Source organism: Mesoplodon densirostris, chromosome 12, assembly GCF_025265405.1.
Source record: "Mesoplodon densirostris isolate mMesDen1 chromosome 12, mMesDen1 primary haplotype, whole genome shotgun sequence".
In the NCBI taxonomy this organism is placed as follows: Eukaryota; Metazoa; Chordata; class Mammalia; order Artiodactyla; family Ziphiidae; genus Mesoplodon; species Mesoplodon densirostris.
Genome location: NC_082672.1, coordinates 11,540,922 through 11,559,870, shown reverse-complemented (window position 1 = coordinate 11,559,870; position 18,949 = coordinate 11,540,922).

Sequence of the window (18,949 nt, the reverse complement as noted above, 5' to 3'; positions counted from 1 at the left end):
CTAAATAAGGTTTATATCTTGCCTTTAGTTGTAATCAACTACACTAAAATCTCCCTGGTTTTCAATCACAAATGTTTATTTCTTGCTCGGGTTCCATGAGGACTGAGCTGGGCTTGGCTGGGCTTTGCTCCATGAATCTTCTGGTCCTGGAGCCCTGGCTGCAGAAGCAGCTGCTATCTGGACTCACTATTCTCAGGGCGGAGGGAAGAGCCAGGAGATAGGGCCAAACTATACAAGTACCTTGAAGGCTTCTGCCAGGACTCAATGTCTGTCACTTCCATTCCCATTTCAATGACCAGACCAGTGTCCAGGCCCAAATTCCATTTGTGGCCCAAGACAATACCAAAGATTTTTGTTCTGCTGAAGGTGGGGGAAAGGAGGTTTCTGAGGCCTGTGGAAGCTTCTATGACCTAATCAATGAAAACATCACAGAACAAAGGGTCAAAGCATCCTGATTCATTCACATTGATAGAGGCCCATCTCCATCCTCCCATCACATCCCCGTCATTTATAATTGGACTGTCTAAACTGGGATTCCGAGGTCTAGGTCCCTCGGCTACTTAATATACTGGGTTGGCCAAAAAATCGTTCTGGTTTTCCATAAGATCTTACGGAAAAATCTGAACGAACTTTTGGGCCAACCCAATATAATGGAGAAGAGCCTCAGCCAAAGGCCACCCCTGCACAGGGCTCCAGCCCCTGTCCTCCTCACTGGAGTCACTGTCTCTGGAGCTCCATAGGATGTTAGCAGATGCCATGACAATAAAAAGTGGCTTCCGTAGAAAAAAACCTGGATTAAACCAAGTTACATTTTTCTTGGTCACAGGCCTTCTCAGAGACATTAATATGTACGTGCATGTAAGTCTCAAAGACGGGGGCATGCAGGAGGTGGCATCTCTCAAGTGTGTTTGATCACGGGATCCTGTCTTCAGAGTATCTTGAGGACGCGGCGTCCTGAGCAAAGTCTATGGAAAATGCTAGTCTGTCTGAATGTTGTACTGTCCTTGCAGCACAGGATGATTTCTGGAGAGCCTAGGATTCCGACCTTCACTGTGACATTAATCCCACCATAGATTAATCTGTCTACTTTTCTACGAATCCTGAGGGCTGAACCCTGCTCCAATTTAAGTCTCTGATGTAACGGACAGGTGCGGGTCCTGGGGCACAGGTATTATACAAAAGCTCCTCCAGGTTATTCTAATTGAGCCTGTTTTTTGATTTTTAAAAAAAGTCTATCTCATGTTCATTTGCTTCATGCTACTGATGTGACTATAGGGGGTTGTTTATTTCATCCTCTCTGGGGTCGCCATGTCCACACACGTCATAGGATCGCTTTTATGTATTTTCAGTCACCACTTAAACCAAACCATTTAAGCCACTTCAAGGGCTATAGCATAACTGCTTCCAAAACTGGTGATCATCCAAATTAACTTAAAGCAATTAGAACAATGCATATTCCTGGGCCTCTGCTCCAAACATTCTGCCCAGGTGGTGGTAGAATACCTGGAAACCTGCTTTTTTTTCACAGTTTTTCAGGTGCTTCTCATGGAGCAGCCTTGGGAACCTCTGGCTTATTCAGCGTGGTTGCATCTGTCTCCCTGAGATAACCAGAAGGCTAAATCACTCTAATCCTGTCAAGTTCCCCCATGGAAGCATCACAGTTTTGAAACTACAGTTTTTAACATGACATTTTAAACATGCTAAGTAGCATTCTTTTCCCCAACAATATTGTATCATTCATCAACATTTGTCACTGATGCTTCATGATAACCATATAAAGTTGAAGGCCTGATATTTTGGAAAACTTAAGGGAAAAAACCATGGCCAAAAAAATGCTACAGTTTCCATCATCTTTTTCTTGCTACTAATTATATAAATGTTAAACTAGTCCTGGGTCAGTAAGCAGACAGTTCACTCAGGGAACTAATTTATCTTGGGTTGAGAGTCCCTGCCCATAAGGAAGTAACAGACACACCAATGATTCCAGTAGCATAGAGTATCTAATTCAGACTGGAGCACGAGGTCAGAAAGGGCTTCCCCAAGCAACTGATGTTTGAGATGAATTTTTAGCATAGGCAGCAGGGATTAACTTCAGGACGAGGAAAAGGCTAGCATTGTGGACACCCCATGTACAAAGGTTTGGAGACAAGAAAAGATAACGGCACAGTTAAGGAACTGCTTGAGCTTGTCCATTCTATGCCTTGATATTTCCATCCATAAAAGGGGGTTAAAATGGTACCTACCTGATTATGACATTGTGAAGCTTAAATTATGTACTTAACACGGAGTGCTTAAAACAATGCCTGTCACACACTAGGTGCTCAATTAATGTTAGCTAGTGTTATCTATTATTTGTTCATATGATATTCAAATGAGTGGGGAAAGATGCAAATATGTCATCCAAACATCATTTTTAAGAAAGTTTCTAATCCAAAACTTCAGAGGATGATGCTAATGATGCTATTAAAAACAAAACTAAAGAACAGGGACAAGAAGATGTGGTCTGTACAGTTTTTTAAAAAATGAACTTTATTTTTTTAACAGAGTGCCATGTTTGCGTGAGAGTTCAGATCGGATTCGTGGCATGAAAATGACATATGGCGCGCCTGTGATCTCCACCACCTAAGGAAGGCGAGTTAGTATGAGAGGGGGCAGCTGCCTCTTTCCTCCCCACCAGCACAGGGTGGGAAGCCGGAGGAGAGGCCAGGGCTATTTGTGCACAGGCAGCGATTGTACACTGAAACCCAGAACTGACAGTTGCCGCTCCCGGGCAATCGACACGGCTTCCTGCCTCTGGCTGCTTAATGCTGCAGAGGTGATGGGGCCTGAAGGCAGCGAGCAAACAGGTGGTAATTCTGACTGACACAGTGACGGCCTGTGCAGACATGTAACCGCGGAGCAAAACACCGCAGTTAGCTAACGAGAGAGCCGTGGAAGGATTTTGTGCTGGCACTGTGTCTCCCCTCTGACACTTCTGAAATGGATGGGAGGGAGGGAGGGAGGGAGGGAGGGGGAAGCATGGGCAGCCTGGGTGTTCAGAGGTATAATAGGCCAGCTGAGCTGAAGGGAGATGCTTAACATTTGTTCCTTTCGCTGTGATTATATCAGCCCGTTTGCATGTTGATGGTCCACAGTGCTCTTTGCTGGCAATTTTTCCTTTTGAAAATGTGTCCTTTGGATGCTTTCTTTGATACAGTACAGCTTTCTCACACCCAGCGTTCTGAGCAATTTTCACACTGTTCTTGGATTTCTTGATATCTCATAATATATACAAAAGAGCCTTTTATGATATAGACATCTTTTTCTCCCTCTGCCTTGAGGTTCCATGGATATACTTTGTCCCTTTAGGAAGATAAGGAAAAAAATATTGGGGAGTATTCTCCCATCGGCATCTCTATTGAATCTTTCAAAGTTAGTGGACATCATCTAGAGGTATATTGACCCCCGAGTCAGAGAAGAAAAAAAGGAACAAATTCTATAATATCCAATAAATACATTTTTCGGTTATCTTGTCAGATTTCTTCCCCTTCAGAAGATTTTGGCCATCCTACTCCTGCGCGAGTTCATCTGGCTCCACCAACCCTAATCCCTCATTTGCCGTCTTGAAGTTGCATCACTGAATCCCTGGTCATATGCCAGGGTCCTATCCACATGGTAACTGCTGAGGAAAATGATTTTTGTTTGTTCTGAAAGAACTAGACTTAGTTCTGTCTGCCTGACAACGTGACATCATACAGATGTTTGGAGGAAGAACAAATGTGTCTTCGGGTGCGGACAAGAGTTTATTAACCCCTTTATCTCCTGTTTTCCTGCTCCAAGAATAATCCATGAAAAATCGAGCTGAAATAATTAGCATGTCTTTTGTCCCAAGAATTGCAAATGTGAAAACGTCATTTACTTCTTTTCCAATTCAGTTGGGAACTTTCTGTCCTGTGGGTACATAACATCACAGTAAAAATACCATGTTGACAGGTCTTTGTGGGACAGTGGTGGTGAAAGAGGTCACACTGATCCCTGAGGATTGGTGAGGAGTTTGTAGAACCATTCAAATCAAGCTTCATTTTCTTACCTTGAACTGTAAGTACCAAAAATGTTTGGTTTTTGCAGAAAAAATTCCTTGAGTTATTTTTCTCCTTAGGTTTCTATGGAATCAGTGCTTCCCTGACTCTCCTCCCATCTTTGACAGCCCTATCCTTTTAGAAGGATTCTTCCCTTTTCTAACTAACAACACTCAGTCTACCCTCAACTCTGTCCTGGCTACTTTAAATCAACTTGATTATCAACCTTCTATCACTTGTATAAGGAGAATCCCCAAATTTCCAACTAAAACCTCATATACAGACTGGTCTTTAACTAGATATGGTCCCTTTATCTCAGATAAACATTTCCAAAAAGTTCTTCCCAGTGTCCCAGTTATCATTCTGAACTTAGTTCTGAAATTAGTTCAGTCTATTGGTATCACTTTCTTCCCATATTCTTTCAAGCTGACAACCATTGACATCATCTTTAACTCCTTCTGTTATTTGATTCTTCTTTTCTTACATTTACTGCATCGGAGATTTGTGGTTTGAAAGAAACTTACAAATTGAAACCAATCCTTCTACAACTGAGAAAACTGCAGCCCAAATAAAGTAAATTGTCAAAGAAGGTCCCAACCTTCAAAGGCAGAACTGAGGCTCATTCATTCTCACAACAAGCATTCCTAGAACACAAACGTGGGCCAGGAGCTGTCCTAGGTGCTGTGAATGCAAATCGGAATATGAGTCCTTGACATTTTCATGCTGAGGGTCTAATTCAGGAGGTAAGTCATAGTCAGATAATTAAGAATAATTTGTATAAGTGCAACAATAGAGTAGGCAGGGGCTTATTATGAGAGCTCCATGCAAGGATGTCTGATGGTGGGAGACGTAAAGGGAAAGGCCGAGAGAAGCAGGAATTCTCTTGTCTAGCTCCCCTGACCTATCTCTCATGCCACTGCGGACAAATCTTTCTAGTACAATTAGTGGGACAGCTGCAAAACTCCTTAGGGACAGTTGAGTTAGATAAATCCAGGGGAGCTACAAAATTAACCATGCCTTTACTTTTATTGTATCTTTATTTGGGAATGACTTGAAATTGCATTTTTATAACCACTTTATTGAAGCACCACTCTGTAGGATGATAACAGACACCAACTTTGTATTTTCTATTACATTCCTTTCAAATAACTACCCTGGGCTTACTCTTTCCTGACCCTGAATGAAATGTCCATCCTTCCTTGGGTGAAATCGGCCCTTTCGGTGGCCTTCCTGGGCAAACCCCCTCTAAGTCAACTCCAGATTGGCTCCATCTGTCAGGCCCTTGCCTGGCCTGGAAGACAAGCCCCCTTGCCCTGCCCTGGCAGGGACTGCCCCTTGCTGGGAACTCAGAGGCCTGGCTGCTGGCTTTTCTTGAAGCTCCCACCTTCGGTTGGCTTCGTGAAGGAGACGAATGTCCTCTCACTGCTGGGGGTGGTAGAGAACATACCCCACACTGACCACTGTCCCTAAGTGGTCCTCAAGATCACACCTCTTTGGAAAGACTGAAGGTGGATGGCTGAGGCTGACAGCCTGGACTCACAGCCCCCTTGTGTGCAGGAGGTGCTCGTGCACACAGCTTCAGTGAGGGAGATACTTGATGGCTATCATGTGGTCCTCTGCTTGGGAGGCCTCAGCTGAGTGAAACAGACAGATTTCAGGACAAGTCACATTTAACATCCTGTTGTATAGGAGGGAAATCTAGTCTGACCAGAAGGGACGCAGGGGACTCAGAGAGCAAGTACACTGTTTTCATCTGTTATCTGGAGTAACTCTGGAGTGGGACTAAGTTAAGCTGAGGGCAGCCAAAGTGCCCTCTCCCACTGCAACCACCAGGCAGCCCGCAGCACATGACTCAGACTCATTTCGGTAACACCTGATGAGAAAATGTGCAATGCCCTTTCTTATCAAGAACAAAATTTGGAAAGAAAACTATTTTGCCTAATTGTCTGAGTTCACCTAATTCAACCAGACCTAACCATCCAACCTTATTTTCTACCTGTGGATAAGACTGCCTACAATCTGGAGTTTTCTCTTTTTTTGTTGACTTGAATCTAGTATAAACTGGCCAAACCTCCATACTAGTAGCTTTCGAAATTCCTACCTGCCTGTCCGGTCCTCAGATCCATAACGAAATCCACTTATTAATAAGTTAATAAAAGATGGGTTAAATGTCTTTATTTGAACCAGTAGTCACCAGATTTCAGAAACGTGTGACATGGATTTGAACAGGGTTATTATTCGATTTTTTTTTTTTTTTTTTTTTTTTTTTTAGAGCCAGGCATTCAAAAATAGAAGTTTGCAAGAAAGTATTTCAGGGCTAAGGTTCTCAGCAGTGGGATTCCAAGGTCACACTCATGGCCTAAATGGCGAGAATAACATATAATTGGTTTAATTAGGTAGATCTACTTACACTATTAATGTTAAAGGAGAAATTGAGGACAATTGAAATCAATGAGAGACCCAAATTCCTGTTTCATTTTGTTTAATCATTTTGAATTACATGAAAAGTGGGCCAGGAAAACACTGTAAGTGAAATATTGGAATGTAATTATAATTCTTACTATCAAATAGACATATTCTAGACTTAAAACTAGTGAGTGGAAGAGAATAAGTTGAAATAGATAAGGGTTTAAGTCACTTCAGTTCTGAGATTCAAATCACACATTAAATATCCTAAATTCCATAAAAGAGAAAATCACAAAAGACCTTTAGACAAACATTGTAATCCAGGAGAACTCATAATAAAAATATGTGAGAATGTGGAACAGTAGTTCCCAGTGAGTCAATAGCCCTCTGCCCTTGACCCTGACTGCCAGAGCTGCACAGAATGATGGCCTGCAGGGCCTCCCTCCACCAGGATACCAGAATCCACAGCACACCCTGCTGCCAATGGTCCTGTGTTCCTGCAAACCATGTGACTTGCAAGTTCTAAGAAAGGGAAATTTAAATACCTAAGTCAAGGCTAGAAAAGTGTCTCAGACATCACACGGACATTTCTTTCAACTCGGAGAATCAAATATAAATGATGACCCCGAAGAATTTCCCTTTAAAACAGAAAAGTAAGAGGAAACAGCCTGTTTTAATCATCTTGTTTTTAACAACCCCCAAACATTTGGAAAAGTACCTAGATTCTCCATGGAAAGGAGCCACTGACTACATTTTCTTATAACTAATGAAATTTTTGTTTGTCGGGCTTCCCTGGTGGTTAAGAATCCGCCTGCCAATGCAGGAGACACGGGTTCGAGCCCTGGTCCAGGAAGATCCCACATGCCATGGAGCAACTAAGCCTGTGCGCCACAACTACTGACCCTGCGCTCTAGAGCCCGCGAGCCACAACTACTGAGCCCGTGTGCCACAACTACTGAGACCACGCACCTAGAGCCCATGCTCCGCAACAAGAGAAGCCACCGAAAATGAGAAGCCCACATGCCGCAAGAAGAGTAGACCCCGCTTGCCACAACTAAAGAAAGCCTGGGTGCAGCAACGAAGACCCAACACAGCCAAAAATAAATAAATAAATAGATACATAAATTTATTTTTAAAAAATTGTGTTTGTTTTTCTTTTAAAGTGAGGAAATTGTATTCAGTCCAACAGCTGAGTAAGGGAGCTCGTGCCATTTTAGTGGAAGGGACATTTGAGTTAGAGTTAAGTAAGACAGCTCAGACAAGATAATACAGCAGAAAGAGGGGGTCTTGGAATTAATTGCTTCACATGCAACTTAGTATCTGCTGTTGACTCAGTACCACTGAAGCTGGTGGACCAACTTGACCTTCCTACCTTTCAACTATTCTGCGAAACAGCAGTGAGATCCGCTCACAGCGTTATAAGGATTAAATAATCTTCTTGAAAGTGTCTGCTTCACAGTTGTAGATGTGCTATTAGTATTAGTATTCTTTTCTTTTTCCCTTTGCCAGGCGTCTTAGTCCACTTGGGCTGCTATAACAAAAAATCATAAACTGGGGGGCTTGTAACTGACAGGAATTTACTTCTTCCAATTTTGGAGGCTGGAAGTCCAAGATTATGGCACCAGCATGGTCGCATTCTGGTGAAGTTTCTCTGGGCTGCAGACTGCTTCCTCGCTGTGTCCTCCTGTGATAGAAGGGGCTAGGAAGCTCTGGGCCATACCTTTCACAAGAACACGAATCTCATTCGTGGGGCTCTGCCCTCATGACCTGAACACTCTCCAAAGGCCCCGCCTCCTAATACCATCAGCTTTGTGGGTTTTGACATGTGAATTCTGGGGGGACATAATCATTTAGACCAGATCACCAAGGAAACATGGAGGTGGATCATAGGTGTACAGGTGAATCCTAGATTCAGTTGTGTTTCCATTGGCCCCAGTGATTCTTACCCAGGCTGCACATTAGAGTCACTTGGGGGAGATTTTTAAAAATACTGGTGCCTACCCCCAACCCCAGACCAACTAAATGAGATTTTTTTCTGGAACTGGACCTGAGGCATTAGTAGATTTTAAAAGTTCTCCCATGTGATTCTGATGTACAGCGAGAGCTTAAAAAAAAAAATCACTTTTGACCTCTCTAAGCTCTTTATTTCCAATGTAATTTATGAAAATAGTCGCTCTTCACTTTCTAATACAATAGCCAGTGGCCACATGTGACTCCTAAGCACTTGGAATGTGCCTAGTCTGAAATCCGAGGTGCTGTAAGCGTAAAATACACACCAGATCTTCAGGACTTAAACCAAAATAAGAATGCAAAATATCTCATTAATCACTTTTATATTGACTATGTTGAAATGATAATATTTTGGATATTTTATGTTAAATAAGATACATTGCTATAATTAATTTCACCTGTTCCTTTTAACTTTTTAATGAGGATGCTGGAATGTTTAAAATTCCATACATGGTTCACATTATAAATCTATTAGACAGCCCTACACTAGATCAGTGGTTCTTAAAGTAGGATGTGTCAGCATCACCTGGTAACTTATTAGAAATGCAAACTCTCAGGCCCCACCCCAAACTAACCATATCTGACTCTGGCGGGGCCCAGCCACCTGCTTTAATAAGCCCTCCTGATCATCATATATTCCTTTTGAACTGAGTCTCCCTATCCTCCTCCAGATGGTCTACAATTTGGGATCAAAACACCACGTGATTTTCTTTAGGGGCCTTCTGTGTGACATTAGAGACAAGAGTTCATTGAACCTAAGAGCAGCATCTTTGTTATGGATACAGGAAAAACACTGATCTAACTAAAACCTAAAAGAGGTACAATTGTATTTTATTTATTTTTTGTGTGTGTGGTATGCGGGCTTCTCACTGTTGTGGCCTCTCCCTTGCGGAGCACAGGCTCCAGACGCGCAGGCTCAGCGGCCACGGCTCACGGGCCCAGCTGCTCCGCGGCATGTGGGATCTTCCCGGACCGGGGCACGAACCCATGTCCCCTGCATCGGCAGGTGGACTCTCAACCACTGCGCCACCAGGGAAGCCCACAATTGTATTTTAAATAAGATATCAGACTCTTGACATTCTTGAGTCTCTTCATGTTTTTTTTATATTACCTATGTATAACTTGTTTAGAATGTTAAATATCAAGAAGTTGAATACAGAAAACCACTTAAAATACATACCACAAAATTCATTTGGCACTAGATATAATCATCAAAAAGGTATGTTGTTTCTGTTTTGGAGATGATGCCACCTGTCTCTGACATATTTATTTGCTCCTTGATCTGTATATTTATGCTCATAAGCTCTCTCTGGCTTCTCCAGAATGTGTTAAATCTCATCTGTCAGCCCCTTTGTCAACTCTCCTTCGAAAAAGAAAAAGAAAATGACTCAAGGTCAAGCAGCTCCCTCACCACGAGCAGCTTAACCTAATTTGTCTGAAAGGAGATTTGAATTCTCAAAAATCAGCCTAAATTGGAAGCTGACAAATTAAACATTGACATTCAGTGAAAACTAAGAGTTGTGTCCTTCTAACCCAAAAGAACAGGTGTTCGCAGCATCTCTGGAAGCTCTCTGGGGTTGCAGGCGTTCACCGGGCAGTAAGGACCAGTCACTCTGCCAAGGCCACCATGGGTGAGGCTCCCTCCCCAGGGGCACTCCGATGGGAATGTAAGCAGCTGGATTTAACAGGACTTAACAATTGATGGAGGCAGAGGGCGCAAGAGACCCAAAGTGAAATCCCCCCAAGTGAAGGGAGACAAAAGATAAAACTCGCTAATCCATAATTTTGTCTAGATCATATTGCCTGGAATATTTCACCCTGCATATGAATAACCTGAGGACAGTAAATACATATTTTTGGTTCTCTACCATAAGCAAGACATAAAAGTGGCAGAAACAGACCTAATAGGAGACTAAAACCCATAGCAACAGCAAGGAGTCCCGGGTCCAATGCTTACCTATCAAAATCTATGGGAGTTGTGACTACAAAAAGATGGCAGGTCATGAACATTTAACCATGCAAAAGAAAAAGCTCTCACCTGATTGAAATGAAAAGGAGAGCATCATCTACGCTCAGTATAAAACACCGTTGCTTCAGTTGTTTTAAAGAACCTTCTAGAATATTAGTTAAGCATTATAGAGTAAGTTTAAAATCAGGCTCTGGAATCAGCCTGCCCTGGGTCTGAAATCCAGTTCTGCTACTGACAACTTTTAGGACCTTCAAGAAGTTAACTTTTTTTTTTTTTTTTTTTTTTTTTTTGCGGTACACGGGCCTCTCACTGTTGTGGCCTCTTCCGTTGCGGGGCACAGGCTCTGGAAGCGCAGGCTCAGCAGCCATGGCTCACGGGCCCAGCCGCTCCGTGGCATGTGGGATCTTCCCGGACCGGGGCACGAACCCGCGTCCCGTGCATCGGCAGGTGGACTCTCAACCACTGCGCCAGGGAAGCCCCAAGAAGTTAACTTCTTTAATAGTCAGTTTCCTCTCTTGTAAAATGGTCTTGCTGCCATATATCCCATGGAATTGTTGGCAGGATTAAAAGAGATGTATTTTAAATGTTAAATCTAGCACCCAGCACATAGGAAACACTCGATAATTGGTAGATATGACTTTAATAACTATTGCCATTGTCATTAAAATCCCCATCATCATTTCCAAAATGCACAGGCTCACACATATCAAAGAGGAAATCAAGATTTTTAAATGTCTACTGCAAGCAAAGCATTCTGTTGATGTTATTTCCCCCTTATAAATTACCTAAACATAGGTATTACTCTATGCCTTTTCCTGGTGGGAAAAGAAGACTCAAAGATGTTAAATAACTTGCCCAGGATCACACAAGTAGAAAGAGAGCCAGAATTTATACCCAAATCTAGTTGGCTCTAAAACCCAATCTTTCCAATGTACCATGCAGTCCACATGAAACTCTTATCATTGAGAAAAGGAAAAAGGATCCTACTATAGCTTTTTGCAGGGAGGGGATAACTTTTAATTTTTATAGATTCAAAGTTAAATTTTAACCAGAATAAATAGGAGTGCATTACGTGCAGGAATTAGTAACATTTTTTCCGTTTTTATTTGAGTACTCTGAGACTTAAGGCCCTTAAATTCTGGGCTAATACTGGGTTCCATCCAATGGCAACAGGAAAACCAGTTCTCAAGAGATCGGATATATCAGAACAGATGCCCAGTTGCATATATGTTTAATTTTAACAAATAGTTTTTCATAACTATAAGGGTTTTCTATATTTATTAAAAAAAATCTGGCACATGAGAAAATATCAAATTGTGCTATTCCACCTCCATATGTGCCAGTTATCTATAAATATAGAAATGCAATGATTATCACTAAAACTGTTACTTGTTAAATTTTTGAAAACAGATAAATTATGAACATGAATTTGAAAAATAGTTTAAGAAGTTAAGAAATGGATAAGGATCTAGAATCACTAATTCTCTGAATCAGATGGGACCCCGAAAGCCACCTAGTCCAATACCCAGAGGAGGGGTTTGAATGCACTGTACCAAGTGGTTTTCAAGCCTCTGCTTAAATACTGCCACTAACAGCAAGCTCACTTCCTGAGATACGCTCTTATTTGCTGTGGGATCACCCTATGTGCTGAAATGCCTTCCTTATGTTTATGCAAGTTCTGTTAATACTAATGCTACCGTAAATGAAGCCACCGCTGGATGTCAGGCATCTATTAGCAGCAGTAGATTCATTATGTCATAGTATCTTTAAGACAACCTTATGAGATACTCATATGTTCACATGAGACACCAAACAGGACATGGCTAGTAAGTGGCCAGTCTGTGAGGCTCCAAGTCCCTTTCTCTTCCCACAGTACAGCAGGACTTATAGGTTCCAGGTGGTGTTGGTACCAAAACTGAATGAGCCCATCTGTCAGCAGTATTTCCATGGCTTAGCTGTTCCATGGCTTAGCTGGGTCCAAGTTCTTGGGTTGATGCTTCTACAGTTAGTCTACAGTGCAAGCTCCCAGCCCCCAAACACAATTTTTCTTCTCTATGACTCAGCGTTCCCATCACTGAAGTACCTTCCAGGATTGTAGAAGCAAAACAGAAACAAATGGCAATGTAATTTACAAAAGAAAAGAAACAGCATTGCATTGAATTAAAAGAGAGAAAAGAAATTTAAGAGTTGGAGACGTAACAGTTTTATAGATTTTATAGATGAAGAATCTGAGGTCAAGGGACTTGGCTGTTGCCATTCAGTTTGCTAAGGGTTAGAGTTGGTTTTTTTAAACAATGAAGAATGTGAAGAATTAAAATGCTTTTCAGCATCTATTGAAATAATCGTATGGTGTTTCGTATCCAGCTATGGGCTTGTTCAATAAAAGAAAATGATTCCTCTGACTCAGATGATAGATTCCCTGGGGATGGAGGAGGGGGTACTGAAAGCGAGAAGATGTTAAAAAGTGTAAGGAATAACCAAAGATAAACTTTATACATTTCAAAATTGGACAGTGTCCGCTTTCTCTGGGCTTTGTCTTATGCACAGCAAAGTAGTGGAAATGAATGAACTTTGTGGTCCAACATGCTTGGGTACAAATCGCTCCACTTTCTTCATCTGAATATTGATGCAATAACACCCACTTCATGGGGCTGTTGTGAGACAGGAATGGTTACAGTGTATAAAGAATGATGCCCCGTGCCAAGCACATAAGAGTTTCTCAACAAACGTTCATTACCTTCTCTCCCTCCTTTATTTCTTCTTCTGATGATATGTTAAAAGATATAAAAATATCCACATATTTTTGTGGAAAAGTGGAAGTGGAAACAGTAAAATTAAACTTTATGAATGAATAAACAGAATGTGGTGTATACATATAAGGGAATATTACTCAATCTTAAAAAGGAAGGAAATTTTGACACAAGCTGCAATATGGATAAACCTGGAAGACATTATTAAGTAAAATAAGCCAGTCATGAAAAGACAAATACTCATTGATTACACTTTTACGAGGCACCGAGAATAACAGAAGTCATAGAGACAAGAAGGGTGGTTGCCAGGGACCGGGTGGGGAGGCAAAAGAGGAGGAGCTGTTTCACAGGGACGGAGTTTCAGTTTGGGAAGATGAAAAATTTCTGGAGCTGGCTGGTGTCACGTGATGGCGGCACAATAGTGTGAGTGCACATAAGACCACAAATCTGTACATTTTAAAATGGTTAAAATGGTAAATTGTGTGTTATGTATCTTTTACTGCAATAAAAGAAATCTTACCACTTTTTTAAAAAATTAAAGTTTGTGAGATTTTCTGAGTGTTATCAATTCTGAATTAAAATTGTAACCTGAGGATTTCCAAGCCAGACATTCCCCCATCTATAAATCCCCAGAAAGCCTAGGTCAGGGTTGTCAGGGTCCCATAGCACATCCTCTTGGCTGGAACCGAGCCCAGCAGAAGCACAGAGGCAGGGCCCAGAGCACAGAGGGGCTGAGTCACCCACACTGAAGAGCCTGCAGTTTGCAGCAGCTACAGAGCCGCTGCTGTTCCAAGTTCAGCGGTGCTGATCCTTGCGGCTCCGGAAGCTTTCACCACTCTCTCCCCAGTGCTGATACTGAGGCTGAGAGATAGGAAAAAGAGCAGGCTTTATCTTTTATATTTTCTCATTCAACTCACTCTAGCCCCACATTTGTAATAATATTTCTATCATCATAATAAAATAAAATAAAATAAACGCATGTCAGCTAACATCACAGTATTAGGGGAAAACTTCACTGTAAAATCCTGATCATGGTGGCTCATCACAATCACTAGCTCCACTGAACTCTTAGCTCTGGCTGTCTGTACCATTCAACTGGTATTTGTCATTTGGGGCTTGGTGACATATCCTTTTTTGTTATCTTGTATTGTCATCTGTCACAGAGTCAGAGTCGGTAAATTCTCTAACAAAATTTGACATCATCATCGCCTTGGGGTAGATTGTGCATCCCTCGGCTGTAGAAGAAAAACACAGGCAGACCTTTTCTGTTATTGTTCAGCATATTTTCTCCAGCTTTGCTATCTAAACCACTGTGATCTAAATTGCCACTTGATATTTGAGGCCTGTAGCCTCTCTCTCCGTACTGTCACCAAAATTATCTACTTAAAATGCAGATCCGGTCATGTCCCTTCTATGCTTAAAATCATCCCATTCATCTATTTGCTTTGAACGCGGTACTTGAGCAACAACTAAGTGGACTTTGTGCCCGGCTCCAAGTAGGTTGCTGAGGTTGCATGGATGAGGTGAGATGTTCTGGGTCTCCAGGAGCTCACAGTCCAGTGAAGAGACTGACATGACACCCACTGCAATGTGATATGGATGCTAGTAGACATGCGTACAAGGCACCCCAAGACAGGAAAGGACATAGCATGGGGGGTTAGGGACAGCTTCACAGAAAATGCACCTTCCCACTGGATAACCCCCAATATGGGAATCTCCATTCCACCCTGGGGAAGTCCTTGTTTCCTTTAGACTTCAGTACTAGAAGGCTGGAATTAGGCATAACCATCAACAAGAGAGAACTCTGGAGAGAGCACTTTTGAAGCAACTGATCTAGGAGAAGATATTTGCCATATATGTATACTTGGCAAATAATCTTAGAATATACACGGAATTACTATAAATCCATAAGAAAAACCAAACAACCCAGTTTTTCAAAACGAGCAAAACACTTGCACAGATACTGCAAAAATGGGTTATCCAAATGACCAATAAGCACATGAAGCGATGCTCAAGGCAAAATGGTATATTCATCAGAAAAATTCAAATTAAAACAACAATGAGGGGCTTCCCAGGTGGCGCAGTGGTTGAGAGTCCGCTTGCCGATGCAGGGGACACGGGTTCGTGTCCCGGTCCGGGAAGATCCCACATGCCATGGAGCGGCTGGGCCTGTGAGCCATGGCTGCTGAGCCTGCACGTCCAGAGCCTGTGCTCCCCAACGGGAGAGGCCACAACAGTGAGAGGCCCGCGTACCGGAAAAAAAAAAAAAAAAAAAAAAAAAAAACAGTGACATACCACTACACACTTGCCAGGATGGTTAAAATGTAAAAGATTAAAAATACTAAGTATTGCTGAAAATGTAGAACTTCTGGATTTCTCCTCCACTGATGGTAGAAGTGTCGATCATTATAACCATTTTGGGAAACTTTTTGGCAATGTATACAATGGTATAAGAATGTTCACAGCAGTGTTTTTCATGAGCCACAAATTGGAAACAATTCAAATGTCCATCAACAATAGAATGAGTAAATATCTTTTAGTATCTCCATAGAGTGGTATACTAAACAGTAATAAAAAGGAACAAACTTACACTACAAACAGCATTATAGTGAATCTCACCAACATAATGTTGAGCAAAAAAAAATCAAAATACAAAAGAATTCAAAAATAGCAAAAACTAATCTGTGGGGAATAAGATTCAAAGTAATGGTAAGCTTTAGTGGGTATGTACTGGGAGAGGATAGGATGGAACTTTCTGGAATACTGGCAGTATTCTATAACTTGATTTAGGTATGTGGGGTTGGGAGGATTCGTCAAGCTTTACATGTACTATTTAAGTACTTTACTGTATATATTCTATTCCTTAATAGGATTAGTTGTTTAAATGATTACTACCTTTGAGCCCTGGTATCTTAGGTGCTCCTGCCTTCCACCTGCCAAAGTCTCCACATCAGGTGCAATGTCCATTTATGGTTAGAGACCCCTCTGTCCATAGTAGGTTGAGTGAGTTTATATCAAACAACCAAAGTCAGTAAGTCAAGTGTTTTCTATATACAGATTAAACCCTTTATGCTTCTCTAAGGGATGGCACAGCTTTGGTGATCCCCTCTCCTTGGTTGTAGAGAGAAGATGCAAGCTGTTAAGAGACATCTTCAGTGGACAACTTTTTCCCTTCTGCAAGCAAAGTTGTCAAAAGGAGAGCTTGGGTGAGGTAAACTGGAAGGACATTCCATTCTGCGTCACGCACGGTTCCTTTGACTATTTAAAACACTGGGCGTCAAGTCAGGGGCCAAGGCCCAAATTTTCTCTTCTAAAGGAGTTCTGCAGCCAAATTTAGCTGGGTAGAAGTTTGTTACGGGAAGTCTAGGTCTCTTACGAGCAGGGGTTGAATGGTCTCCATCTTCTTAATTGAATGAGAAAATATCTGTAAATCTGCAACGCTGTGGCAGTGTCTTCAAGAATGGTTCCTCACTTAAGAGTGGTCCTTATTGACTGGGCTGTGTCAATTCCAACGCCAGCCAGAGCAGATGCAATTAGAACAATAAGAGCTGAGGACAGAGTCTTTTGGGTGACATGACTGCCTCACAGGACTTTCTCATCTGCATCAACTGAGGCAGTGTAAGAGAAAAGCATCGAGCTCGGAAGATCTGAGAGCGTCCAGACTGAAACACCAAGGGAGGATTAAATAAGGCTCCGCGTGTCCCCCCAGAAAGTGTCTTCCAGTTGTTAGCCATGCCACCCTCCTGCACACGCAGGCTTCCTTCCCCCCTCTTCACCTCTGTGCTCAGCCCTTACCGAGAAGCGTCTGGCATCTGTTTCCCATAGACCCCCTTAAACACATTGTCAAATGTGGGTCCAGATAAAAATAGTAAAGACAGAAAGGAATTATGTAATCAATAATTTGTATATTTTATCCTTGTTTGAATTGCCTTCCCATCAAGGCAATAAAGTCTCTGCATTCTTAGAACGACTCTAACATCCATCTCCAGCCATAGGTGAACCTCTCATAGGTGGATGCTGACTTCCAGTACAAAACCTTGACAACCTGATGTCAGCTTGATCCACGTATGTTTTTATCCTTATTAGACCTGGTGCTGCACAAATCCAAAAAGAGAACACTGCTCCCATGGGGAACAATGACTCCTCCATCCCCCCATGCTCTCTTAGCTGTTTATGCCAGAAATCCTGGGGTAGTTTTGCTGACCCCAAGAAAAATAGCGCAGTAGGGTTTGTCTTTGTGTCCTAAATGCCTCCTATTCTTGATTTTCTTTTCTTTTTTTTTTTTTTTTTTTCACTGCTCCAAGACTCCCTTTCTTTTTTAGGTACCATTCTACCCCGAAAAAACCTATGGAATGCTTCAAGTGGCCCCAACCAACCACTGCTAATGTTAACTTTTGTTATAAATAGGTAATAGCTTAAGATGTGACCGCCGATAGGGATGTTTTGTATTTTAAAAGAGTTTGGGGAGAGCCCCCAGGGCTTTTACCCTAAACACTTTTCTATTGCTCTGTTCTCTGGGTCTCATGAGACAGGCATTCAGAGGAACCACCTTTCATCTGATGAGATCTGAGATTGATGGTACCACCTGCTGACAGAGTGTCCCTCTCTGCCTCCCAAAATCTTGGGTGAAGGCTGACTTGTCAGTCTCTACCAGAAGGGATAATGAACCTGGACTAAAATAACTTGGATAATAAATGTTGTACCAGGAGAATAGCAGAGCTGAACCTTGACACGTAACAGGGCCTGGTGGAGTACATCCGTAGCAGAATTCCAGAGCTAGAATTTCCAGGATGTGCTATTATCTCTTTACAGGGAAGTAACAAGAATAGATTAAGGCATACAGAGATAATACTGAAGCTTCTAGCAATTCTATACTGGCCCAGAAGTCAGGCTGTTCAAGGCCTTCTGGTCCTATCGCAAAGTTGGTCAACACATCAGTTTATACAGGAGTTTGAATTCATTGTTTTCCGTAATTACAGAATTGGTGGAGATTCTGAAGATAAGTCAGGATGGGGATTACCAGCTTGTATCTGCCTGATTTTAAACTCTCCAGGGGAAAGGAGAAGGCAGACATGACCAGCTTGGAAACTCTCCTCTTCTGCTTCAGCAAGGCTGCCGCATGCCAAGCACCATGCTAGATTCTGGGGATAATGAGTTCAGTTTTTGACAGCTTGAATTTGAATTATCAGAAGACAACTGGAAATACTAGAGGGGAGTTCAGGCAGGAGGTCAGGACTGGAGACATGATTTTAAAGTCATCCACAGGGAAGACATGGTTGAAAACAAGGGAGCAATAAAACTGCCCAGAGAAAGCTTGTAGAATGAGGAGAGAAGCAGGTGAAGGTGGTACCAAGGGGAGAGGCAACATTTAGGTAGAGGATAAAGGGAAAGGCACCAGGGAAGGTTAAAGGAATGAGTATTCAAAAGTGGGAGGAGAGTCAGAAAAAAAGAATTTCAAAGAAGAAAAATAAATACTGGTGTCAGACTACTGAGAGGCCAGGTAAAGGGAAGACAACAGTAGATGATTGGATTTGACAGTTAGGAGCTGATGTGACCTTTCCCAGAGCAGTTTCAGTGAAAAGGGGTGGGGCAGCAGCAGAATCAAATTGTGTTCATGAGCCAAGTATAGGTCAGGAAAGAGAGGCTTTCCTTTTAAAGGGAGTTTGAAAAGGATAATAGTTGAGGGAGAACTGGAGTTTTTTTGTAGGATATGTTTTTCTCCTAAAATGAAGGAGATCTAAGTATGTTTGTAGCCA